This window comes from Ipomoea nil, unplaced genomic scaffold (genome assembly GCF_001879475.1).
Source record: "Ipomoea nil cultivar Tokyo-kokei standard unplaced genomic scaffold, Asagao_1.1 scaffold3401, whole genome shotgun sequence".
In the NCBI taxonomy this organism is placed as follows: domain Eukaryota; kingdom Viridiplantae; phylum Streptophyta; class Magnoliopsida; order Solanales; family Convolvulaceae; genus Ipomoea; species Ipomoea nil.
Window position 1 is genome coordinate 1,130,806 of NW_017619829.1, and position 6,284 is coordinate 1,137,089.

Here is a 6,284-nt window from a genome sequence, read left to right on the forward strand (position 1 = left end):
CATGGGTGCAACACTAATCCATTGTATATATTGGGCAGTAGAAGAAAGGAATGAGAGAATACTAAGATATGATTTCACAGAGAACGGGAAGAAAAGAGAGGCAATGCAAAATGAAGAATTATGATTTCCGAAGTCACCAATCCATTGTTTTTATATGTGGAAAATGTAAGAATTATACAATTATATGATTTTTCAAAAGGAAAGTGTAATTATTTATTTAAGATCTTTAAATATTAATGTGAAATAACAATTTTGTCCAATGATGTTAATTTTACTAAATTATTTCTGAGTTTGGACAAGAAAATTTTAACAATCCCTTCTATAGATGCTCTTTTAGAGGATATCAATTAAATCTTTGTTGGTTTTTTTTTTTTATTTTATTTTAAATGTAATAATATATACATAGATGATAGATGGATGACAGGATGAGGGTGTGGCGGTTTGGTGGAGTGTGGTGGGGCCTGAGGGTAGAGCAAAATGGTTGGGGCACGCGGAGGAAATAGAATTTTAGAAATGAGATAGTGGGAGTGGGAGCATGAGAAAAGCGTTGTCAGTGGGTCGGCTTGGGCGTGAGCCGACACGGCGTTCACAAAAGCGGCGCGAAAGCACACACACCCAACGGCGGGGCCCCCCCTTGCCTGTTTCCCAGCTCCATGCCTCCATTCATTCCCAGCCTTACAGGTTGGAAGAATGGAAGGTGGTGTATACGCTCTCCTCCCCAAATTAACCACTCCTCCAACGGATTCCTACTCACCTCCCTCCACTCTACCTGGCAAATTATGCTGTGCATCCGTATGCATCATGCATGGTGCATACGGATGCAAAAACGACGTCGTTTTAATAAAACGTGCGTCTCCCCTTAAAAAAAAAAATCAGGTTCGACTCCCAGCAACAAAATATGAACTAAAATTCCATAATCGATGAACTATAATTCCATAATCGATGAATTATAATTCCATAATATAATCTATGAACTAAAAATTCCAGAATGAATGAACTAAAATTCTATAATCTATAAATTAAAATTTCAGAATCGATGAACTACAATTCCATAATCGATGAACTATAATTCCATAATCAATGAACTATAATTCCATAATTTATGAACTAAAATTCCAGAATGAATGAACAATATAATGTTGTTGCTGGGAATCGAACCTGAATTTTTTTTAAAGGGGAGACGCGCGTTTTTTAATAAAACGACGTCGTTTTGACATCCGTATGCACCATGCATGGTGCATACGGATGCACAGCATAACGATTGACTCTACCTTCTTCTCCGAATTGAATCCTCAAATCTTAAGGCCTTCATGTCTCGACCCAACAGAACACCTAAGACGAGATAAATTACGATAATTCAGTAGATCAGCAAATAGATCTATCTATCTATTTTGAACATAATATCACAATGTTGCTGTCGAGTTCCGAATCTTAGTCTCTTCTCTCAAATATGATTTACTAAATTACTGAGTTAAGCCTGTACGGGCCACCTCCTTACACTCTGGTTACATTATGATGCCTGTCACTAGGGTTTTTGTTTTCAAAAAATACTACTTTTACTCTCAAATTTTACTTCTAATTTTTACTCTTTTCAAAATTTTGATATTAACATTTTCTTTGGAACCCACAAGATAAAAATAACTAATTATATATTACCACATTATGGAGTAAAAGTAAACAAGCACAAATACAAAGTCCATGTAATTTTACTCTTTGTTTCCACCATTCATCTCAGAAAATAAATCAAACAAAAAGGATGACTGACTGACTGGATTTTAGCATTGCCTGACTCTGATTGATGACCCAGAAAATTTCAATTGCAAGAGCTGACTAATATAATCATTAAAAAACCAAAAGTTTTTTTTACATCTAATCTAAATTCATATTAATATTAATAATACAGTGAATAGATGTTGGTTTGTTTTGTAAGAATACTTGGATGATGATCATATGCTTCATCGAGCGGGCAGTAAAGTGAACTTCTCAGCTGCCTTGCGTTCAAACTTCAAACATCCCCACCTTCCCAATCTTTATTTAAACCCATTTTCGTATCTTTGCCAACTAACCAATTTAAAAACTGCATCTTATTTACGTCAATTATCTGCTCATAAGAGTTTTTTGCACTTTTAGTCCCACGACTATAGTGACACTGGCAGAATTGATCCACAACTTTTGAACTTTGCAATTTTAGTCCACGACTATTGATTTTTTTTGCAAAAATGGTCCTTCCGGCCATTTTTCCGTCAAAATTTCACCGGAAAAAAAAATTCTCTATTTTTAGCCAGGTTAAAATTGAAATTTTACTTATCTCAAGAAATTAAAAGAAAAAAATTGATATTTGACTACATACAATATTACTGGGCTACATACTACTACCCCAGGCGGCGGAGTACATGTACCACTCCAATGCTGCTGCCGGATAACCCACTCCAATGCTGCTGCCGGATAACCCAACTAGCCCGGGAAACGCCACGGCCGCTCCATCGCTTACTGACAGCCCTGCCTGCTCCAGGAACTCCGCCGCCTGGGGCAGTAGTATGTAGCCCAGTAATATTGTATGTAGTCAAATATCAATTTTTTTCTTTTAATTTTTTGAGATAAGTAAAATGTCAATTTTAACGCGGCTAAAAATGAAGAATTTTTTTTTCCGGTGAAATTTTGACGGAAAAGTGGCCGGAATGACCATTTTTGCAAAAAAAATCAATAGTCGTGGACTAAAATTGCAAGGTTCAAAAGTCGTGGATCAATTTTGCCAGTGCCACCATAGTCGTGGGACTAAAAGTGCAAAAAACTCGATAAACCTCAAATTAACTATTACACGTATTAATCACTTGATACTTGTAACCAACTTAGTTACTGTAAGTGATCATGGACTCTCATTTTTTAAAGAAATGTCAAATGTTTAAAGACAGAAAAAATAATATGTTCAGCACTTTATCATTTAATTGGGTCGATTAGATATGTTCATAAATTAGTGTGAGTATTCTATGAATTTTAAAGGTATCTCTTATAGTTAATGTTGAACCAAAAAATCACTTATGGAGTGTTTGGTTAGCATGAATTGTAATTCAATTACAATGAAAACGAGATAGAAACTACATAGAATTGCAATTTAATTCCCTCAATTCAATAAATATTATTATTATTATTATTATTATTATTATTATTATTATTATTATTATTATTATTATTATTATTAAGGGTCAACTAGACCCTTAAACTTTTGATGAAAAAGCAATTAGGCTCTCAAACATTAAAAAAGTTCAATTATACACTTGAGCTCTTTAAAACAGTGCAATTAAACTAAATTTACAGGTTACCAAGTAAAGAAATTAATATATATAAATAAATAAATAAATAAATAAATAAATAAATAAATATATATATATATATATATATATATATATATATATATATATATATATATATATATATATATATATATATATATATATATATATATATAAGGATGCACTCAGGTGCGAATAAGTGTTCAGGAGGGAAATGCGAACGAATCAGCGCGCGACACATGTCCAGATCTAATAACTTTAAAAAAAAATGCGGTGGCATTTCGTAAATAATTGAACATCGAAGTGCAAGTAAAATCACTTACAAGTGCACCTACTTTCACCTATAAGTGCATGTAATTTTTGCCTTGTTAGCATTCACTTTCAGCAAATATTCATGCACTTGGGTGTGCTTATAACTATATGTGCAACTATTTATAACTATAGGTGCAACTACTTATAACTATAGGTGCACCTACTTTCACCTATCAGTGCATGTAATTTGCTTTGTTAACATTCATTGATCTGAGTTCAGCGGGTAGTAATACCCCTGAAAACCACTCGCAAACATTCATACACCTAGGTGCAACTACTTATAACTATGTGTGCAATTACTTAAAACAATAGGTGCAACTACTTAGAACTATAGGTGCAACTAAGTATTGATACTCAGTGTAAATTTTTACTTGCACCTATAATACATTTTACATGCACTTGTAATACATTTTACTTGCACTTCGTCGTCGGTCTAAAAAGAGGTTTCCGTCGCCTTCTTCCAGACTGGAAGGAGGCGACGGCGGCTGCCTCCTCCCAAACTGGAAGGAGGAGGCAAACGTCACCTCCTTCCAGTTTGGAAGGAGGCAACACCATCACCTCCTTCCTGTCTTGAAGGAGGCCGATGACGGCGGCTGCCTCCTTCTAGACTAGAAGGAGGCAACGACGGTGGCCGCTCCTTCCAGTCTGGAAGGAGGCAACGACGTCACCTCCTTCCATATTGGAAGGAGGCAACGACGTGACCGCCTCCTTCCAGACTAGGAGGCGACGACGGCGTTCGCCCCCATCCCGTCTGGAAGGAGACAACGGCCGCCTCCTTCCAGTCTGGAAGGAAGCCACGGCGGTGGCCGTCTCTTTCCGGTCTAGAAGGAGGCAATGGCTGCCTCCTTCCAGATCGAAAGGATGCAATGGCTGCTTCCTTCCAGATCGGAAGGAGGCAGCATCCGACTCCTTCCAAATCGGAAGGAGGTTGAAGCGACGACGTTCAGCCTCCTTCCAAATTGGAAGGAGGTTGCGAAGATCGTCGTCGGCCAAAAGCAAAAAGAAAAAAATTATATATATATATATAATATATATATATATATATATATATATATATATATATATATATATATATTTTACCAATAATTTGTTGGTTACCTGTAAATTATGTCTAATTGTATAATTTTAAAGAGTTTAAGTATATAATTGAACCTTTTTTAATGTTTGAGGACCTAATTACTTTTTCATTAAAAATTAAAAGGGTCTATTGAACCTTTTCCCCTTATTATTATGCTACCTAACCCTGCAAAATTTCCCCCACCTTGCATCAGTGCATGGCATTTCCTAATTGGACGAGTAACTTTATTTTTAACAATTAGTGGAGTCACCACATTCATGGGTACCCAATAATTATTAACCATATCATGGGAAAAATATTAGGAATAAAATTTGGAGTAATAAATAGCATTTTCCTATGAGAAAATGATATTTTTTTCCCCTGAATTATATGTTTATAGCATATTTTCCCCCTGAATTATTCATGTAAGCATATTAGTCCCCTCAATTATTTTAAAAGTGGTGGTTTTGTCCCCTTATATATTAAATTGACATTTCTACCTTTCAAGTAAACATTTTATTTATTTTTCTTCTCCAACAAATTATTGCTTATACGTAGGAATGACCATGGTTCAGTTCAAACTGAACTGGACACTATAACAATCGAATGAAAGTTTCCGGTTATGATTCAGATTCATAACTCAATATTTGAATTTCAGTTTATTAAAATTATGAATAAAAAAAAACTGGATCTTGAACCGTGAACCGGCCTTTCTGGATCCGGTTCGCGATTTTGAACCGTCTTTATTTTAAAATTTTATTTTTTATTTTTAAAATGGTCTAAATTCAACAATATATGTATTTTATTTTTTTTCAATTCAGAACATGAACCGGCCATTCTGGTTGCGATTTTAATAAACTATAAATATAAAGTTTTGATTCTAAATTATAATTGGAATATTTCAGTTTTGGTTGCTAGTGTCTGTTCAGTTTATAAGGGTAAATATGTCCATTTAACATTTCTAAAGGAAAAACAGCCACTTAAATAATTCAGGGAAAAAAGTGTTATAAGTGTATAACTCAAGAGGAAAAAGTGTTACTTTCCCTTTTCCTATTATTATTATTACACAAGAGCATTTTAATTTTTATGTCACTTATTCCCTTCCCATTCTCAATAATTTAAATTCATTCTTACCAAATAATATAATTGAATTCCTACTTTATTCTCACCTTATTATTTTTTCACCGAATTACAATTCTTTTCCTCCGTAATTCCCTCCTTCCTACCAAGCTCATATTAATACTTGTATTGCTGTTTTCACTAGGCACAAATTGTCACACAGAACAAAAAGGAAAAAAAAAAAGTTTGAAATTGTATCAAAAGGTTTATACCAACTATACTTGTGAAAAATTATAACTAAATAAACTGCATGAAATTTCTGGAAAAATTGTATCAAAAGTTTGAAAAACCATAGTCCCTTGCCTTCCTGTGTTACAAGAATGACATGAACGTGAAATACGAGTTGGCTATCGTAAATCTTATGGTTTGTAACAAATCCCCACTTTCACCGCTCATTAAAGGGTCAATTCATTGAGCAATAACGTGTTGATCCACATATCGATCTGGTACCGAATGCCTCGCCTCATTCGGAATACATCAACCTCACCTGCTTTACAGGTTTCTCA